Source organism: Siniperca chuatsi, linkage group LG12 (assembly GCF_020085105.1).
Source record: "Siniperca chuatsi isolate FFG_IHB_CAS linkage group LG12, ASM2008510v1, whole genome shotgun sequence".
Taxonomy (NCBI): Eukaryota; Metazoa; Chordata; class Actinopteri; order Centrarchiformes; family Sinipercidae; genus Siniperca; species Siniperca chuatsi.
In genome coordinates this window covers 27,300,087-27,321,753 of record NC_058053.1, presented here as the reverse complement: position 1 = coordinate 27,321,753, position 21,667 = coordinate 27,300,087, and the positions used below count along the sequence as shown (strand labels likewise).

General features: G+C 42.4%; 1 protein-coding gene across 3 annotated transcripts in view; it reads right to left on the bottom strand.

Moving 5' to 3' along the window:
- The window catches only part of LOC122885235 (SH3 domain-binding protein 4), a 40,987-nt gene extending 20,838 nt beyond the window's left edge, over positions 1-20,149 (bottom strand). The window contains exons 1-2 of one of the 3 annotated variants that reach the window (XM_044216051.1): positions 17,771-20,146; positions 1,968-2,114 (exon numbers count right to left, since the gene is read on the bottom strand). The gene's annotated coding sequence lies outside the window, so the exon portion shown is untranslated. Of the gene's footprint in view, positions 1-1,967; positions 2,115-17,770 lie in introns of all 3 variants that reach the window. The other 2 variants (XM_044216052.1, XM_044216050.1) reach the window with 2 other exon arrangements.
- Between the last annotated feature and the right edge of the window lie 1,518 nt (positions 20,150-21,667).

The window sequence follows — 21,667 nt, the reverse complement described above, 5'->3', positions numbered from 1 at the left end:
ATGTTAGCATGCTAACATACTGAACTAAGATGGTGAACAAGGTAAACATTATACCTGCTAAACATCAGCACGTTAGCATTATGAGCATGTTCTTAATATCTTAATAATCTCAATAAGCTACACTTAACTCGACAGTACATTGTATTATTATACTGTATTATCGTCATCAACCGGTAAACCCACTTGGTACCTCACACTTATTTTATCTTATATTTATACCCACCTGATACTTAATTTATTTTCTGACCTGTTTTTATAGTTTTTATAGTGTATTGTATTATATTTTTTGCTAGTACTTTCTCCTGTGTGCACTGACGTAAAGGCGAGCTGCTGTAACAAAGAGTTTCCCTTCGGGGATCAATGAAGTATAAAGTATTTCTGTTAGCCTACTGCCGTTAGCGTTTAGCTCACAGCAGCACTGTGCCTCAGTGCAGCCTCACAGGGCTGCTGGCATGGCTGGAGGCTCTTGTTGTTACACACATGAAGAGAGGAGTCGCACTGAGTCACCAGTTCAGGCTGAATATTCACCCTTCTTTATTTCCACGTTAGTGTAGTTAGGTGATTTTGAGGTTTTTCAAATATTACATAGCCTGCCATGCTGTTGTCCTGTTGACAAAATGAGGTTCGACTTCTTAAATGATTATTTGAATCAATGACGTTCGGGGGGGAACCATTGCATATATCTATGATATATATCTATTGGAAAAATATCTTAATAATCACCCAGCTGTAGTTTAAATAAATGACATTTCTGTTTATTTCTTGCTTTCTGTTACGCTCAGTTTGTTCCAACATCTAAAAGATAACAATTTTATGTTGCAATCACTCCAGTTAGTACTGTTGTTTCTGCTGCCACACATAAAACACTCACACACAGGCTGTCTGAGAGAGAACGGGGTTTAAACAACCAGCTGCTCTGCTCGGAGTTCTGCTTTTAGGCAGCAAAACAAGAAGTCACCATGTAACTACTTCCCACTGTGTTGTGTTGACATTTAGGACTTCAGAGGAATTATGCTGTTATGCTTTTCAAACCATTAACAGCCCATTCACTGATGCTGAATTTTGATATATCAAACCTGCAGGGTCGGCTCCTTTACAGTTTATGACGCTACATAAACCTTACGGTTGCATCACAGCCTGCATGTATCAGCCTACACATGTATAGTGCCTGAGCCTTATTAGACTGAACAAAACAAAACTCTTTGTTTGGCTGTTATCAACTTATGATAAATCTGTATCAATGTTATGTGAGAAAAACTTCCACTGCAGCAAATTGCAAGAGTAAATGTTTCATAGGCTGCGCCTTTACGTGTATTTAACATTCATTATTCTTTAAAAAGTCAAATATAGTTTTGCTTTGTGATTTTAACTCTTTAATTACCAAATCTGTATGATCCCTGCCAAAGGGAAACACTGCTATCAGCATTAAAAATCCGATACCAGTAGGGCTCTTACACAAACTGTAATATTAAGAGTGTACTGCCGCAACAGATGAGTAAACTAGGGCTGCAACTAACAAAGATATGCATTATTAATTAACAAATATTTTCCTGATTCATTTTGTCTGTAAAATGTCAGAAAATAGTGAAAAATGCCCATCACCAGTTCCCAAGGTGAGTACTTGTTTAGTCCAGACCCCAGTTAATATTCAGTTAACAATAATCTAAAACAAAGAGAGGCCGCACATCCTCACACTGCAGAAGCTGGAACCAGAGAGCGTTTGGTGTTCTTGCTTAATAAATGACTTTAACGATTTATCAATTATCAAAACTGTAGAGGATTAGTTTTCTGGCAATGAACTGACTGAAGTAAAGCATTACTCACAGTGTGACTGCTGGATAGTGACTCCGACACGTGAAAAATAACACACTCCGCGGAGGCCGGTTATGTCTCGATAAGCGCACAGTTTGACGTCGGTTACCCCTTACACTTGTTGCACTCATTTTAAAGTCTTCTGCACTGGTTACCTGTCAGTATTTGTTTCGGTGCAAAGAACAAGGAAGGCGTCTCAGGTCCTCTGCACGAGCCTTTTAGTTGTTCCAAAGTGCAGGAACATTCGGCGGTGCAGATTTGAGCTTTTACGCTGTGAGCCGTTGGAACGGCCTGATGAGGATCTGAAAGGAACAAAGTGTCGACAGCTTTATACGTACATTTAAAAGCTACCACTTTAGCCCGGCTTTTGCTTAGAATGTTTTATGGCTCTAAATTGATTTTCTTTTTTGTTCGTTATGTTTTTATTGTTTTTTATCTATTGTATTGTTTAACTGTTTTTGAACTTCTCTTTATTTTATTCAAATATGAATATTCTTTATTTAAAACATTTTTTTGGACCAGTAGTCCCCCATGTTTTTGTCTTACTAGTTTTTCATTCGCCTGTGAAGCACTGATTCAGCAGTGTATTCAGCTATCTGCAGCTTTGATCCAAATATCAGTATCACATTCAGTAATCCATGTTAGTCAGACCCTGAAGGCAATTCTGTCACTCTGTTAATTCCTTCCTAATGTTAGTGTGCTCTGCTTCCTTGACGGCTTGACGTCTGGATCTCATCTCTTTGAAGCAGATGAGGGAGTTGTGGGAGGGGGGGTCAGACGTAAACTCTGGGTGGTCTGCAGCAGCAGCTATCCAAACCTCAGCCTGACCACGGTGCACTGTTTGACTCCCACCACAGAACAATGGCGGGTGGGGACTGCTGGCATGTAAATCTGAGAAAGCACAACAACAGGAACACTCTGTCATGCAAATCACCACATGTTGCCTGGTAATAAGGCGCTTGGAGAGGCCATAATGAGGCTCAGCCAGCTTCTCTGCTAATGGCATGTCAATAACTCTCCCTCTGGACTTCTCTAATAACATTTCTGCAGAGTTTAACCGCTCGGCCTCGAGCGCAGACTTTCATGATGTGTGGAATTAACAGTTAACGCGATCCCCGGGTGAGACACATGAAATAGTATTAAGAAGGAAAGTACTTGGCTCTCATGTCGGTACTTTCCTCAGATCTTGTGTCTATGTTGTGTATTAGTCTGAGAAATGAGTCTTTGGGTGGAACTTCGTATTGGGAGGCAGTAAAAAGTCGAGTTCAGAAGTGATCAGAAATCATCAGAGAAATTCCATCAATCTATTCTTATCTGTGAGAAACGATGAAACGTGTAGATGAGAAGACTTGAATCACGGCTCGATGAAGGTGTGTGTGACCAGAGCCAAATTTAACAGTGCGGAGACGGTCACTGCTCAGTACTGAGCCAGTGTTAGACTGCAAAGCTTTTTAAAGTTTGTATAGATGTCAGACTTAACATTCAGCCTGACATCTATTCATTTTAGTGATTACTGTTTGGGGGGGGGGTATATGTCCCATCTGTGTAGTTTTCAGTTGACATGAAGTTGTAGTAGTTGCTAAGAGCGGTTCCAATTTGCTACAGCAACTGCGAGTAAAACCTAAGAAGCGATAAAAGTTCCTGATGCTCCAGATAAAAAAGAAACTCGGCGTTCAGAGGAAGGATTGGACTGAGGGCAGACACGGGCGTCACGTTACAGCTCTTGGACAGGCTGGTAAAATATTTGGAGTAGGCTATGTAGCTATTACATTTACTCTACCTGAATCATGGATTATTGTCTTGGAACCGTGGAAATGTCTCTGTCTGAAGGCATACATCATAAGCATGCGTTGACAGTGTTTGTGTAATTACTCTCACTGCCAAAAGGGGGAGTCAAACGTTCCGCACTGCAGGTTTAAACCCAAACATATTAAGTACATCTTTACAGTTGGAGAAAGAAGCAATAAAATTATTTACATAGAACATTTAACAGGCTTCAGATCCTCCAGTAAACTCTGGTGCAGTGGACTGTTCTGCAGGCTGTGAGAAGATAATCTGGTCATATCTTTTGTTTGCTGCCCTTCTCTGCAGAGTAGTTTAACAGTACAGATCCACTGTCAGCCCTGTTAAAGCTCAAACGGCCTCAGGCTGCCTGCTGGCCTGTCCTTCAAACTAGTCTGCAGCAGGAGGAGGAGGGAAGCTCTGTTGTGTTAACTGCTGCCTCAGACTGTTAGGACTCTCCCAGCGCAAACCAAAGCTATGAATATAAAATTATAATCACGTATGCCCTCCTCCAACCTCTGCTCTCATTTCCTGTCTGGGCTGTGAGGTGGTCATTGTCGGTGGGGAGCAGAAGCGGCGGTGCGTTGACCCTGCTGAGACACCGTAAGCCGATTTCCACACTTCAATTCACTGCAGCGGCCGTGGGAGAACAGCCCGTCTTCAAAAAAAAAAAAAAAGGGAACAAAATTCACTCAGCCTTTCCTTCACAATCCCCGCAGAGTGCTCTATGGAGCTGTCATCCATCCCACTCCTTTAATTCAGCAGTTCACTTCCTGTGGGGTGGATGTCCTCAGGGAAAAGTCAGTTGCCAAATGGCTTCTTATTACAGATTCACAGAGAAAACACAAAGCGTCTTTAATCAGCTGATAGACGAAGGTGTGAGTCCTCACTGTGGGCCTGGGTTATGAAATGTATCTTCAGTTTTTATGCTTAAATTTGTTGGTAAAGCTGGTAACAGACCTGAAGATTATTAAAAGTTACAAATGCCAGACACCAAACACAACAACTTTGTTTTGTGCCAACATGCACAAAATGTTTTTAGTCCTGACATTCAGAAAGAAGCATGACTGAGTAAATACTCAGGACAACACACTGAGCTACAGGTGGACTAGGGTTAGTTATGGCGCTAAGCAACCCCCCAAACCTGCAAGAGCATGAACATGCTCGTGAACCTCATCAGAAACTGACATCCATCAATTAACAACCTCTCATTTAGAAGGTTTATTATTATTATTTTTATTATTATCATTTCTCTGGCTCTCACCCATGATGTCGATGTTGAACACCACACACTGTATGTTTGTATTTCCCAGCTGATCGACTGGAACAGACTCAGTCCAACGGCCAAATCACTATAACTATAATCAGCCCAAAAATCCTATTGTGTCCGTAGCCTCATAAAGCGTCAGCTGAGTTTCAGGTGATACTCACAGCAGCTCAACAGTTAAGGAGAGGCTGTCGCTTCACAGCCAATCACATAACTGGTTCTGCCGTGTTTGTCACAATGAAACAACTGGAAGAAAAAAGGACATCAGTATAATGTTCACCATGGTCACCATCATAGCTTAGCGTGTTAACATGCTAACATTTCCTAGATAGCAGTAAACACAGAGTGCAGCTGAGGCTGATGGGAGCGTCAGCAGCTCTGCAGGTATTTGGTCAGAAACCAAAGTGTCGGACACGTTAACATGTCGACCTGATGGTGGCGCTAGATGGAAAGTCAGAGGATCAGCAGAGTTATTACAGTTCGTCCGGAGGGGGGCAGGATCACGGACTGTAACAGAACCGGCCCTCCTGCTTACTCATCATGTTCAGTTTATGCTGTTGCTTGCATTAATAGGACAATACAGTATATTCTGTGTGCATCTGTATAGAGGAAAAGACCGCAGCGGAAGAGCATTAATGAGGCCCTGGCTATAAAACCAGTCACTGTACAAGGTCAACGGCACAACAACGTTCACCCGCAGCAATAAAAGCATCCTGATGACCAAACAACTGGCCCCATATTACCCCTCAGTGCAGGCCGAGTCTCTGCTGTGAGTTTAAGGATGGCTGCTCCTGAGCAGGAAGTGGCTGAGGAGGAAATGCCATTGTGATGAGAGGCAGCCAGATCTCTGCTGACTCTCCCTGCCTGCTACATTTCCTTCAAAGCACCGCCTTCAACACATTGTTCTCATCTGTTCACTCACAGTCCAGAAGGATGCTTAAGGCCCAGCAGCAAAAAAAGACATCAGATTTTATGTTGTATGGACACTGGTAGGACATCATCTCTATACAGGAAGCGATGAAGAATTTAATTAAAACTGCCTTCTGAACATCAGTCAGTCGTATCCTGTTGCCCGTTTGTTTTCTTTTAATTTCAAAATCCAAAAAAACAGACGACATAAAATCCATTCTGAATGCTGCTGAAGCAGTTCAGGTTGAGGGCAGTAAATGTGTTTGTTTGTTTTGGAGAGTTAATCAAATGCATCAGAAACATTCAAACTGTAAGTTAGATTAGGTGAGCTTTCATTTTAATTCTACATGCAGCTTCTAACAGGGAGCACAGATTATTACTGAGTGACCTCCTCTTACAAATGTTAAATTCATAAGCACTGAAACCCAGACTTGCTCAATTAAATACAATCGTGGGTTTTGCTGCAGCTGCATGGTTGCTAATGTTAGCAAACTTTGTTAACATTAGCTACTATGTTACTCAGCTACTCAGTTAAGTCCGTTATATCGCTGTATGGCTCCCGGCGGCTCCGGCTGTCGCCATCTTGGCAGTGCCTGACCCCGAAAATGGGCAAAGAGGTGGAGCTGAGGCGGGCCGAATGAGGCCTGGTTGCTGACCCACCTAGCGGCTAGCCACCTGAGAGAGCACCCACCTGTCACTCACCTTAATTATGCAGAACTTTAAGCCTAACATTCACCCCCCTCACAGCTGTCATGAAGGGGGAAATTGGCTATAGAGACCAGACCCGCTTTTGTAACCAGGCTGTAAACGTGTTTATTTCTGCTGTAAAGTTGCCATTTTAACACGAGGCTCTATGGGGACTGACTCTTTTGGGAGCCGGCCTCATGTGCCATTCGAGGAACTGCGGTTTTTCCACATTGGCTTTTTCTGCCCGTAAAGCTTGGTCTGACGTTATTTTAACGACTTGCGCTACTGTTACAGTAGGTTTCAGCATTTATAGAGATGTACGGAGGACCCGAAGGGTCGCACCCATAGACTGTATATAAAGATGGGAAACGATTTAATAGCGTTCAATCGGGACTTTATTTTTCACGAGCTACTTGATCTAAATACTAAAGTGTCTGATCAAGTAGGATACGCCTATTATTTCAATGTGTCAGATGCATATAATCAACATTTAGGTAAATGTAAGTATCCAGTCAGACTCGATATCAGCAGGTATCCAATATTAAAGGACTCGGATCAGGATTGGGGCCAACCTTCACTGTTGGACCTTGCACATGCACTAAAGTTTTAATTTAAAGCACAGTCAAAGGGACTGTGGAGTTTTTGTTGTGGCACTATGGAGCAATGTGTTAATTATGGCGTCTCTGTTTGTAAGCTGTGCTTCACGCAGGTAATACACATTCCACACTATTCCTCTGATCCATACTTGGTGACAGTAACGCTGGATTTAAGTCACCCGTCGAGGCTATGGCAGCTATGGAGATGCCACGTGGGGACTACAGGACCTGTGATTGGCTGCTTGTGTTTTCCCCTACAGGTTCCTGACACCAGGAGAGATCACTGAGAGTGAAGACAACATGAAGCATGTTGAATAAAGGATCTGAGGATCACATGCAGCAAAGCCATTCCCACTGCAAAGCGCCTGTTCACTGCGACCCCCGCTCTCTATCACAGCGAACAGAAGGGCGGAAACGCAGCGACCCCACGGAATAGTCTCGTATTCAGTAACGGAACAAGGGGGACCTTCCCAACGTCGCTCGTGTCACACGATGAATAAAAGACTGTAAAGCTGCGGGGAATACAATGTATTAATGGTATAGTTTGATCACATGATACACCAGTGTAGTGTTGTGGTGGGGTTAACGGGTGACATCTGACGCTGACCTATAAATCAAAACCTACGCCGTCTGCGGGAATGTTGACGCAATGGATTATGTATAAAGGTCTCAAAATAAACAAAATCAGCTTTGTAAATGTTTTCTGAGGAATGAAACGCATTGAACATGTTTGTTAAGCCTCAAGGATACATGCAGGAGTTTAAACAGGACTGTGTCTGTTTCCAAGAGAACTCCACAGGGCACCTTTAAATAACACTTTACATAATGCCGTGACAACCACACGAACCACAGCGGCAGAATATTTCTATAGACACACCTAATATTATACAACTACACTGCAGATCTTGACAGCAGGGGGAGGGAGAGGGGGGCGAGTTGGCATAACTGTGGTTTGCAAAAACCACTGCTCAAATGACCACCGTGTTTCTTTCTTAAATGCATGTAATTAATGTTTTCAGTAAAAAGGAGCAGATGAAAACAACAAAAGGCGTGTGCTTAAGAGCTCTGAGCTGCTGCAACATTCAGGGTTTAATATCTGGTTGTTTTCTGTTAATCTGTTTTAGATTCTGAAATGAAAACAACAAAGCAAACTTTCATCATCTGTTTTCTAACCACATGTGGACTGAACAGAAGTTAAACTGATCCCAGCACTGCCTCACATTTAGAGCCACAAACATGCAGTCATCTGGATTTGTTTCCAGAGAGGGAGGTTTCAGCAGCTGACGAGCGCCGGCTGAACGAGCGCGCAGACCTTGAATTAGCTTGTGAATTCATCAGATAATGAGAGGAGCCCAGATGCCGTGTTCTCAGGCAGCAGCTCAGTGAGAGATGCGAGAACACAAACAGTTTCACTGAGTCGACACTGCTGAGGCCTTAAGCATTTGGAAACAAAGCTCCAGTGTCTCTGCTCCTGGAGCCAGCGCGTGTGCTCGCTGCTGAAACTTTGCAGTTGAAACATTTGAAAAACAGTAATTAATGCAAGCGTTGCGGCTGCTACAACTTCTGTACGGCTTCATTCGCGCAGTAAGCAGCAGTGGCTGACCCTAGAACCAACATCAGAACAACGGTTGCACATTTCTCTGATATTTATTGCCGTTAAAAACAAACCAATGCTGTCGGCTTCTCGATGAGTCTAAAAAGAGTGAGAGCGGCAACAGAGGGAAAGAAAAATTTGCTATTTTATTCACTTTGTTTACTTTCTGAAGAATAAATAAATCACATTTAAACACTCAGCAGACTGTCACTACTGTGGAGACAGGTGCCCGAGGCTCTGGAGGTTTCAGTCTCCTTTTCCATCTCTGCATGCCTCATTTTCATTTATTCATTACATCCATCAAACATCAGAGTTACACAACAGTAAATACAAGGAACAACAGGGTGACTGTTGTTGTTTCCTCGTGTGAAAATTGCTTCTCAAATGCCAGTGATATTTTTAAATATGTGATCCGTCACATATTTGCCTAATCTTCGCGGTTCTGCAGCCGCGGTGGAAATGGAGACAGCCGCGGGCTATGGGACATTTAGTTCCTCAGTGTTTCTGTAGCGCCATTTTCGGTTAAAAAGAAGCTAATTATATTAAGCACAGAAGCAGCAAATCCTCACCTGAGAAGCTAGCGCCGGCATGTTGGTCTTTTTTGCTTGATAAATGACTCAAATGAGTAAACAATTTAATCAAAATATTTGTTTGATCAACCAATCGATCTAATCAGCACTATTTCATAGAGTCTGTGCACAGAGGATGCCGTACAGAACAGGCTCTGAAATACTGAATAGCCTGTTAATGGTGTAGTATTCCAACACATGGGTTAAAAAATGGTTTAAGGCCTTACCGCAGCGGCCCGGGTTCGAGTCCAGCAGAGCCCTTTGCTGCATGTCAACCCCCCCTGCCTTTCCTGTCTCGCTCTACTGCGATTATCCAATAAAGCAGAAATGCCACAAAAAAATCATCTAAAAAAAACAAAACAAGTTTCACCTTTCAGTTAAATAACAAACAGACCCTACTCACCCTGTGGGAGTGAAACCATATGAATTATTTCACTCTTTTCTGACTGTCAGAGCCGTCAGGAGTCTGATCGGCTGAGGTCCACACAAGCAGCTGTCTGATCTGACGCAAACCCACAAACACACGGACTAACAATTTCCAGTGCTGGTATTCTGTTTGTTGACTTCCAGGCTCTCCTCAGAGTACTCTGCTGCTGACTGCAATAACTGTGCATGTTCAAACATCTGGGCTGCAAACACCCCTGGCTCCGTCAGTCAGACGGGACATTCGCTTAAGTACATATTTACAGATGTTTATGCTAGATATTCTACAGTTGTAGACACCAGTTTTCTTCGTTTGCAACCAGAAATGGATTGTGTGTGACTGTCAGCGCTGCAGCAGCTGCAGCCATCATTCCTTCCTTTACTTGATAATATAAACATACCAAGGTGGAATGGCTGCAGGGATAAACGGAGGAGGAATGTGAGGAATGCCGAGCTCCAAATGAAACCATGCATTATTTAAGTGAAGGAGGAGGGATACAAAGAGAAACTTATCATTCTTTTGACAACAAAGAAGAGGTTAGAGATCATGTTAAGCTGTCATTCTGGGCTTTTATCAGGAAATTCATTGGGCTGCTTTCGCTGTTGCCAGTCTTGTCACGAACCTGAAAACAATGGCATTACACTCTCACCCCTATCCCCCTAACCCATCACCCATCCTAGACTCACACAAAACCTGTGACACATACACACTCCCCTTGACTTTGCTTAAACTTTGCTGTAACAGTGGACTGTGACGTTTGTCCACAGAATGGCGACAACTGGTGCTGAGAGGGACGCAGCTGTACAGGTCGTTATAAGTAACCATTCAGAAGTAACAACTCTTAAATCGGTATATTTCTTTGATCATTGTGAAATCTGTTAAATGAACTATTACCTAGCAAGCACTACCACAGCTTCTGTGTCCACTAAAAAATGACATTAGTGGGACGAATACATCACTCGCTCAGTGTTTTGTTGTTTTTTTTATACCCTGGTCCTGAGAGAGACGATATTTCATTTAGCTAAATTTTTTAGAGCCCAATCGATAAATCAGCATGGTGGATATTAGTAAGTCAGTAAAGAAACGTCAAAGATATGTTTGAGGTCAACAGAATCTCCATCACATTGCTGCCCACCAGAGAGCTCTGACAAGTTTATTTTTCAGCTGCAAAGTGCCCCCCTCCCTACATAGCTTCATCTCGGTCACAATTCTTTAATAACCAAATTTAAGGGATCTTTATGAAAAGCATTTGTTTAGGTTATTTGTTTATCTTAAAAATTTTTTTATATCTGTATTGACCTCAAACACCCAGTATTGATCAGGATATAATTTTTCTAATGGTTGAAATGAAATTTAAATAAAAACTAGTAAAATTTGCACTGAAACTTCAGAGGGGCCGTGTCACGAACTGAAGTGGAAATTTAGTTTGTGGTGCTTAATGAAAAGGCAGGAGGACCCATCCTCTGGGCGCCACGACTGTCTGTAAAACAGTTGTTGTGATATTTCAGTCTGCAATAAAGTTGTCCTCTAGACTACATGTGTTGCTGCTGCTTTGACCCGTTACGACCGCTCTGCCTTCTCCATGCACATTGCGATTAAATATGCGAAATCTCAAACTCTACTCTGGACCACACCGGCGTTTGCCGCCCCCTGAGCCACACTGCTAGCATGCTACAAATGATGTTACCAAATACAAACGCAGGGAGATTAACGTTCACATCATGGAACAATCACTTCAAAAACTGTATGCAAAACAAACTGATAAAAGGTGAGCTTCCTCTCTGATAACAGGTAGAGATGGCTCGCAGACAAGAATGAACACTCACTCTGAGCTCTAGCTCATGCTGAGCATGAAGGAAGGGGGCGGTGGGGGTTGCTGGGGAAAGACCGAGCTCCAGGATGACTCACGCCTGGTATAACGCCTGGCTTCAGTCCCTGACCTGGGCTGAGGTTGGAACGAGTGGGATGGGGGGGGGGTACCAGCTGCCCGTCAGATGCTAACTACAACGACAACTTGTGCTGTAATCTGCTGGAGCTTCAGCGACACCAGAAGACGCACGTTCACCCCTGGAGGGGAGGAGGTGGGCGACGCTTATCTGGAATCACATGCATTCATTCAAACAATGAAGTCTATTCAGGTCCAGCTGTGACCCAACTTCGGGTCCTCGACAATGAAGGATGAAGTAGGCTTTGCTCAGAGAGTGATAAAACATCCAGAAACAGATTCCTCAGCTCGTTCTGCAGCGCACCTATCTGAGTAACATGACTGGCTCTTCTTTGGAAATGTTCTTCCATCACCGGGAGATACTGTCTCGACTTCACGTCCATGGTTGCAACCTCAAATAAGTATAGAATTCTGGGTAATTTCTCACGGACCTGCAGTTACGGTTGCAATGTTAACATCATCCATCCTCAGGTTAATGAAATCCACATTGATGCAGTTGTTGGTGTATTTCTGCTGAGTGTGAAATGTCTGATAAATGTCTGAGACGGAGAACAATCTGCCAAAAGAAAACTCAATATGATCGCACAGTTATCATCCAGTCTGAAGCAACAAATAATGGACAAGATAAGATCTTCACAATAACTCTTGTTTATCTTAATCGAGATAGTTGCTGTCGAAGGTACTGTTTTCTTATTTTTGTTGCTAAGGATGTTTGGACATCGGAAAACTCGTATTATGAAATTTCTTAGAGCCTTTATTTTAAGGACACAACGTTTTTTTTATTTGAGGGTATTTCTTCAACACACAACTTCTGGTGATATTCTATATTGTCAACAAATCCCATGAAAACACCCAACAACGAATGTATCCTACTAACAAGTACTCTGTGTGTGTGTGTGTGTGTGTGTGTGTGTGTGTGTGTGTGAATCACAGCTGATGGATCTTCTCCCTCTGAGCCACAGAGCTCCGTTGTTGTCCAGAAACTATTAAAAACACATCAGTGAGCCACACTGTAGTTTATTCTGACTCAGCCCCACACACACCGTCCTGCTGCCCCAAACACTCACTACAGCACCACATGTGGATTCATCCGCCGCTGAAAGTAGTCCCCAACAAATGCACTGTTTCCTCCTGTTGGTTTGATCAAAACTACAGCGAGCAGCTGTTTGAGGAAACTACTGAGCCTTTATTTAATAATGAAACTATATATCTGTGTTTTTAAAGATTTACGTCTTCAGCAGGAACCAATGGGCTCGGAACTGAGAGCCACAGACAGGAAAGTATTGAGAGACGGACGAACACACTGTTGGTGTTGGGGATTTGTCAACAATAACAAAATACAGAACAACACAAGCCTTATCCTTTCTCTTAAAGAAAATAGTCCAACATTTTGAAGAACATGCTTATTTGCTTTCTTGCCGAGCTAGATGAGACGATTAATACCACTCTCATGTCTGTGCTTTAAATATGAAGCTGGGGCCAGGAGGCAATTAGCCTAGCTTAGCATAAAGACTGAAAACAGGGGGAAACAGCTAGCCTAACTCTGTCCAAAGTCCAAAATTACATCAGCCAGCACCTCTACAACTCACTAATTAACATGTTGGATCTCACTTGTTTAATCTGCACAACAAAAGAAACGTACAGAAGCGTTGGTTTACGGGGAGTTTGGTGCTGTAACTGTTTCTGTCTTGCCATCGCCACGAGGTTGCCGGGCAACCAGCAGAGACTAGCTGTACCTGTTGATTCACTATCCTTCGCCCTGGTCTTGAGGGTTTATGTACCTGTTATCCCTGGACATGCTACACCTTCCTCTCAATAAACTCTAAGCTATATCCATGGCAAATGAGCAATTCTTTCTGCTGAGGAAGACCGTGAGATATGGTTAAAAGCTCTGGGGGAAAAGGAAAGGCTAATCTGTGGACCTTGAGTTAAGATTTTTTTTTTTATACTGTTTCCAAGGAACTTTCTCTCTCTCTTTTTGTATGGTATCAAGTTGAACAGCAGACATGATGTTCACTGCAATGGATTACATATCTCAATCAAACTTTCATTATTGGTTTTCAATCTGTTAACAAATTCAGTGGAAACCAGACTCACGCGTGTAAAACGCTGGGTATGCTGTGGAACATGGTCTGCAGCAATGTGAAGTACATGTGATTTATAGCAACATTCAGAAACGCGGGCGTGGTCAATGAAAACATGAAATGTGTAACAGTAAATCTTCTGTAATGGTATCAAGTTGTGATACTGTAGTACTCTTCTAATGTACACGTACTGTATACAACAGCTGGAAGACTGAAAAGATAATAGGAGACACCATCCTTTAATCAATATAGGCCATCATTAAGCCTACTAGTCTTTGGTGCCATTAATTATTTCAAACTACGTTGTTTAATCTATGTATGAAAAACAAGAGAACCCTGCATATGTAATTTGTTTTTAATTAAAATATAAATGAATCATTAGATATAATAATAATAATAACATGAAACCAGGACTGGTTTTATTAACAGACAGACAGTAAGTCAGAGCCTAAATTAAGGTTTATCTTCCTGTTGTAACAGTGCAGCACAGTACACTGGCTTCTTGTGCGTGAACATGTCCACTGAGTGAGTCATGGTCACACGGTCTAGTCCAGCTCTCTGCAAATGTGCACGCATTTCACTGAGCAGTGTGAGACACTTCTAAATCAAACATCTGCTTTTCAAGTTTTATTCGATATGAAAACTATATCAAGAGTAAATAACAGTCTGAGGTCACGATGCCACATCCAAGGAAACTCAGATCTACGGGAAACTGACTGCTGTTGTTTGGCATGCTGAGGAGTCACTCAGTTTACGACTTTTCATGTTGTTTGTGCTGCAGCAGAAAATATCAAGCTAACTTTACTGCTGGACGAACTCCAACGCTAATATCAGTTTTGACCAGTTTACAACAAATCACATACACACACATTACGTGTTTTGTTTTTTTTGTACTTTTTTCGAATGTGCTTTTCCTTCAGACAACCACTGGTTTCCATTTGTTTCAGTAGAATCCAAAAATCGACACGATACTTGAGATGACGGGCAGCATCGCGTCTGTTTTACATGTTGTCTGAGTTACGTGACGTTTTGTGACATAGCACACAGCAGACTTTTCAAATCAAACGTTTTTTTTCCCCAACCTGGGTCTTTGTAGTTTTGTCCATCACTCCAAAGTGTTGGGCAAATGAAGGCAGTTCATCATGAGGGGAACATGAATGTCTGAACCAAATTTCATGGCAATCCATCCACCAGTTGTTGAGATAGTTGACTAAAGCGGTGGACCGACCGAGATTGCACATCCCGAGATCCCAGCCCCGAACACGGCTACAAATATGACTTCAGTATCGGGCAGCAGGCAGCAAGACTCCAACAAAGCAGGAACTCAAGCAGTCGGGCCATCACACATGTTGTAAACAAACTCCCAGTTTATCCATATTATCTAAAATCACTTTCTTTAGAAAAACTCTGGACAGGAAACCTGTGTGCAAAATTACGGCAAGTACAGTAGGTCAGAGTTGAAGCAGGAAGTCTGTCTGTAAACTGTGACGGATGTTTACGACAGACAGTTTAGATAAGAAACGTAGGTTCACCTTTGTTTTCTCTTACAAATAATCTGGTTTAGATGACTGGTTGGAACGACCTGATTGTCTGAAATCAGTGATGTCACAGCACCCCCAGACCTCAGCAGTAGAGTTGGTTTATCATAACTAATAGAAATGGCGGTCAAAACTATGAAACGACTCAGAAAAATACAAAAAAATGCTAAATTTTCCTTAAAAGGGCGGCTTGAAAGTACTAACTTTAAAGATAGGAACAAAGCCAGCGTGTTGCTGTCAGATACTGACTAAACCACTTAGCGTGGTATGTGTGGAGAACAGCAGGTCAGCTTAGTGAACAAGAGGGAAAAGTCAGGAGACTCGGCCTCAGCATGTTAACAGCCTTTCTTTCCACTGCCAGGAAACGCATGGGTGAAGGCTTAGAAAAGATGGAAAATAAATATATTTTATGACATATAATGACTCTAATATTTTTAAGATGATGCTTCATGGTAACAGTTTAAGGAATAGTTAACACTTGAGATACACTTATTTGCTTTTTTGCAAAGCTTAACATCACTCTCATGTCTCTGCGTTCAGTATGAAGCTTCAGCCAGCAGGTTAGCAGCGGGTTAGCTTAGCTTAGTATTACGGCTGGAAACAGCTAGCATAGCTCTGTCCAAAGGCAACCAAATCCGCCCACCAGCTCCGCTAAAGCTCACTGACTGGTTTTTGTACGCTTTAAACAACGTGTCAAAGTGTAAAATCCAGTATTGGCCATTTTTTACGGGGGGGTTTTGTGCGGGACTATTAGTGAGGTTGCCAGGCAACCATAGACTACAGGAAGTCACTGCTCCCAGCAAAGAAGTAGTCCCCAAAACGATTCCTTTAACGCTCACCTAAGCATGGGTTCAAACGATTATAAAGACACTTTAAAAACCCCCAGCACACCTTGTTCCTGTGGTCATGTGGTATAAGAAACATAATGCACTGTGATAACAGAGGAAACATCACGCTGCTTCACACCTGATCCGTTATCATCTCATGCCAGGACTCCTTGTTGTGCGTTATCGCTTACATGAGTTAAGATACCAATTCACAGTCAAAATAAAGACACGGTATCTCGTGATTAAGTCATTATTATTAAACATTAAGTAGAGCCTGGCCAACTACATCAGCAGTCCAACATCTCTGGTTTTTCCACTTTAGTCAACTTATATTAATATATTTTCCTCTTCGTTGTATCGTAATGTTCTTCTAATGCATGTCTTTGCTGTATGTAAAGCACTTTGAGCTGCCTCTGTATTTACGGTGCTATACAAGTAAACAAGTTTAAAATATTTTAACTGTATCTGAGTCTTTATTTAAAGTTATTATTTGTAATCTACAGTTCAAAATATCTTAGTTTGAAACTGACTGTTACTTGTCGTCTTCACTTTAGGCTATTGTTGGACTATAATAAAATATAATGCCACAGTACATATTGTTGTCCCTTAGAAAATAGATTGTTTTTACTCTCTTGCTGATATGAGATCCTAAAGATCCTGTTTTGGATGAGCGATATGAGCCAAAATTAGGAGAGTTAACTTTTTACCACATCATAATTAAGATATTTTCTTATTTAAATTAGCCATGCAACAAACTACTGTTTTCATTACCCATTAATCTGCACATTATTGTCTCGATTAATCGGAAACTTTACTGGGAGTCCAGGGTGAGGTCTTCAAATGTCTTTGAAACACAAATATATTCATTTACTTTGATAGAAGAGTAATAAAAGCAGCAAATATATACATTTGAGACGCTGGAACCACTTTTTTTGTTCATTTCTTGCTTAAGAAAATAATTATATATAATAAAAATAATAATAATAAGGAACTTTAATTAGATTTTCATCTAATCCTCATCTTCCTGCATGTAGGCTATTGACTTTGGCTGCTGGCTTCCACAGACCCGTCTCGGTCTTGCAGTCTGAAACCTCTGTGATCCGCGTTTCGTGCAAACATGAGCCAGCACAGTGAGGAGGATGAAGATGACGAAGTCAGATCCTCGCTGGAAATCGGCGGAGTTGTTGTGATTTAGAGCCATGGCAACTAGTGTCACCCACAGTCCCAGAGTCCAGCTGCGGGCAGACCACCTTCAGGTTCAGCCTTCACGTTACAACACCGCTACAGCCGAATACCGGCTGGTTATTACAGCTTCACGGGGCTTTCTCTCCAGGCAGGTTTCTGAACTTGCTTTTAAACGCTTCTGTAGTTTTCCAGCGCGACACAGTAACCCAACACCCACGGAGAGGCTCTCTGGGACTTCAAACGCTCCAACAAACAGCGAGGCAGGAGAAAAGAAGACGAATGAGCACATTCAGGACTTGGGAAGACTGGTCTGCTTTGGATTTCGACGGTTTGTTGTCGATTAACCGTCGTTTTCTCGCCAAACAGCCCTGAAATGTGCAGCTGAATTCCCCTCAGCGGAAAGTTGCAGCTCATTCTTCGGGATGGAAACCGTCGCTCCTCAAACACATTTTCCCCAAAACACTTTTTAACATTGTTGCGTTTTTAACACACACACACACACACACACACACACTCACACACACAGAGAGGAAGAAGAAAGGGCAGCTCACCTGGCGCAGAGGAAGTCTGGTTCTGTCCCATGGAAAAGGCGACAACAGCCGAGCAGCGCAGTTCCCGTCGAGCTCTCCCGGTGCTGCTGGATGTGTGTGCGCGGATCCACCGTGTGCTCTCCTGGAGGAAAGCAGCAGCGCTCCGGCTGATGTCACCGGGGCAGGGAGGGGCCTGACCGGGACACATTTCCATAAGGACGTGATGTCACCTCACTGGTTCAAATGACTCCACGCGCACATTTATAGCATATAGACAGGAAAATGTATTTTATTGTCTGATGTTTTGTGGGACCAGACTCTCATACAAGGCAACAGCTCCCCCACAAACTACAGCAGAGGAAAGTGCCAGTGGCTGCACGCAGGGCTGGAGAGTAGCCACTCAGGGTACTTTACTTGAGTATTTCCATTTTGTGTTACTTTATACTTCTACTCCACAACATTTCACAGGACAAAAAGGTGCCCTTCTTCTACTCCACTGCGTTTATTTGACAGATAGAGGAGGCCTAGTTAGGTGCCGGTTACTTTTCAGATTGAGATTTTACATAAAAACGTGATATGTTTCGGAGCGGAGTGCTAAACCAGTTTATGGTTTGTTGCCTCGTGCGAAGAACGCAGTGTCTAGTTGAGATCCAGTTCCACCACGGACACATAAAACTTCTCGGATGGTTTCATTTAAAGAGTTGATCGAGGCTCATAACAGGTAATATTGTCCAGTATTTTACAAAAAAAAACAGAGAAAAGTCTAAAGAAACTGAATACAAATCCCATCAATCATCTCACGACCCCTCGGACTGATCTGGTGACCCTTTGGAGGGTCCCGACCCCTAGGTTGGGAACCACTGGATTAAACTAGCTAACTGTGTATAAAGTAGTTAAATGTAAAATGCTGCTCTAACATTAATAAATAATAATATATCAGTCGCCTTTTATATTACACACAGTAATTAGATTTATTGTTAATAAAATATTGATTCGTGCAGCTGAAAAGATCAGCGTACTTCATCCACCACTTTGTGATTAATAATGTAATTTAACCGTCGTAATTAAGGTCATATATCAGAGGAAAATAACTTCAACGCTCAGATTTTTTCAAACTTTGGTCTTTTTAAAAATAAAAATATGAGACATAGTTAAAAAATAAATGTTACGAGGGAATTGGAAGGACGAGATATATACAGTATATGAAAAATGTATATTCTTATTATCCATCGATATGTTCTCAGCAAAATCACATTCACGCATCTGAAAGCTGCCTGTACAACCAGTCTGACCTGTTGAATAGGCAAATGTCTTGCTCAAGAGCTCCTCAGCAGTGTAAATGTTGCTGCTTTATTACTTCCACAGCAAGATTTACCTTTCTGGTCCAGGAGTCGAACCCACGACCTGTTCGCCTCGGTTTAACGTTGGAGATCTCACTTCTTCCTGCTAAAAACGGCAGCTTATGAACCCCCCCGTTTCATAGTGTTATAATAAACTGACATGCAGAGATAAAAGTCATAAGCTATAATAATACACACATTAGAAGAATCACAAACAGGCAGCTCTTCGACGCTTTATGCAAAACCAGTATTTACAATGTTTTAACCACCACACAGTACAGCCCGTTATTCTAGAGGGGGTCATGGGAAGGTCACCGTTTATGATTGCTATCAGGAACACAATGGGCAAGAGCAGACACCATGTCCTCATGTTAACCATTAAATGTAAAATATTGTAAAATAAAGTTTCACAGAATTCGAAGGCATTAAAAATGAGTTATGAGTGGAGACGTGCGGACGGCTGCATGAGGTTCAGTCACACTTTAAAGTGTCTGACAGAATAATTTATGATCTGCAGTGGAAAGTTCAGAAACAGAATCTCAAACTTTGATTCAACCTCCACTGAGACCCAACACCAGGAATAAGACACTTCCTGGCTCCATGATGGTAGAAATCTTTCTGGTCTGTTATAATCTGCTGGACTACAGCAGTCCTTGTTTTCTCTTGTGCTCCATTATTTTATACTGTATCACTGAGATGTAGCATCAGTACACACTTTCATTGTTACAAGCAAATAATTCAATTATTTGATGACTGAAACAGTTAAAAAAATAATAATCACTGCTGTTTGTCCACAGGACAGACGCACAATTGTTGCTGATTATTTTCAGCCATAACTGAAGAAAGATCCCCACGAGCGGCCCCTAAAGGCTGTCGTCTGACTACAGTTGTTACAGATCGAGGCACCGGATGAAAAGTTATTATAATTCATCCTGAGGGGAGCATGAATCACAGATATCAACCTCATAGTGGCGCTAGAGGAAAAGTCAGGGAGTCGATAAGATTAATTCTCTGGGGACATGAATATCTGAACTAAATTTCATGACAATCCATCCGATAGAGTGACTGATAACAAACAAATACAAATAAAGTTTTTTAAAAAACAGAATCTGAATGATTGATTTGCTTATGTATTGTCATTATCCAGCCTTTCAATCAGTGTGATGAATAACGAGGTGGAGGTGTAGGGATTGATCGACTCTGAGGCTCCCGGTCTGCAGTGAATCAGAGTCTGGGTTCAGATCTGGCACCGTGTCCTGACAGACAGGCTGCCACAGCACGTCCATGCAGCCAGATTACATTACGCTCACACTACAGAGCCGACAGCTAATATACACTGTGTAATAACACCTAACAGACTGTTTTATGTTTCATAGCCTTGAAAGTAAGCAAGCTTCCATCTCCACAACCCTCCCCCCCCCAAAAAAACCCAGCTGTGTGCTAACAGTGAGCAGTCAGAATGAAAATGTCTTTATTTATATTCAGTGGAAGACATCGGCTTGATAAAATGCAGGAGATATATATATCAAAAAGATGCGTGGTGTAATATTGAGGCTCGCGGGCAGATTGAAGACAGATTGCATATACATCAAATAAGTGTGGTTTCATAATACATGTTCGCACATGAAGCAAATGGAGCCATTATTGCAGAATATTCCAGCACGTACTGTAGATCCTGCGAACCTCCATCTTCAGGCAAATGCACTGATGGCTTCTGGGTAGGAGGCTGCGTGAATGCGAGGCTGACTGTGTGCGTGTCTGACTTGACAGACAAAAACTTCTGAGTCATGACTGGAGGTGTAGTTTTTCTTCCAGAGGGCAATTTTCAGATTTATTTTGAACTTTGCAGCTATGTTTTTAAGCACACGACATGGCCAAATGTATGTGGACACCTGAACTTATACAACGGCCACTCGCCAACAAAATACCCCGTTCTCAAATTAAAAGCACAAGGATGCAGTTCAGCTGTTGAATTGTCTTCTTTTCCTTTCGGCTGTTCCCTTTCAGGGGTCGCCACAGCGAATCGTGTGCCTCCATATAACCCTGTCCTCTGCGTCCTCTTCACTCACACCAGTTAACTTCATGTCCTCTCTCACTACATCCATAAACCTCCTCTCTGGTCTTCCTCTAGACCTCCTGCCTGGCAGCTCCACCCTCAGCATCCTTCTACCAATATATTCACAGTCTCTCCTCTGAACACGTCCAAACCGCCTCGATCTGGCCTCTCTGACTTTATCTCCGAAACATCTAACACGAGCTGTCCCTCTGATGTCCTCGTTCCTGATCCTGTCCGTCCTCGTCACTCCCAAAGAGAACCTCAGCATCTTAAGCTCTGCTGCCTCCAGCTCTGCCTCTTGTCTTTCCTTCAGCGCCGCTGTCTCTAAGCTGTCCAACATCGCTGGTCTCACCGCCGTCTCGAACACCTTTCCTTTCATTCTTGCTGAGACTCTTTTATTTTTAATAAAGTTTTCATCACTATATACACTTACACAACGGCCACTCGCCAACAAAATACCACGTTCTCAAATTAAAAGCACCAGTCGTTCATTTACTCGTATATACGTAGCTTTGATCTTTC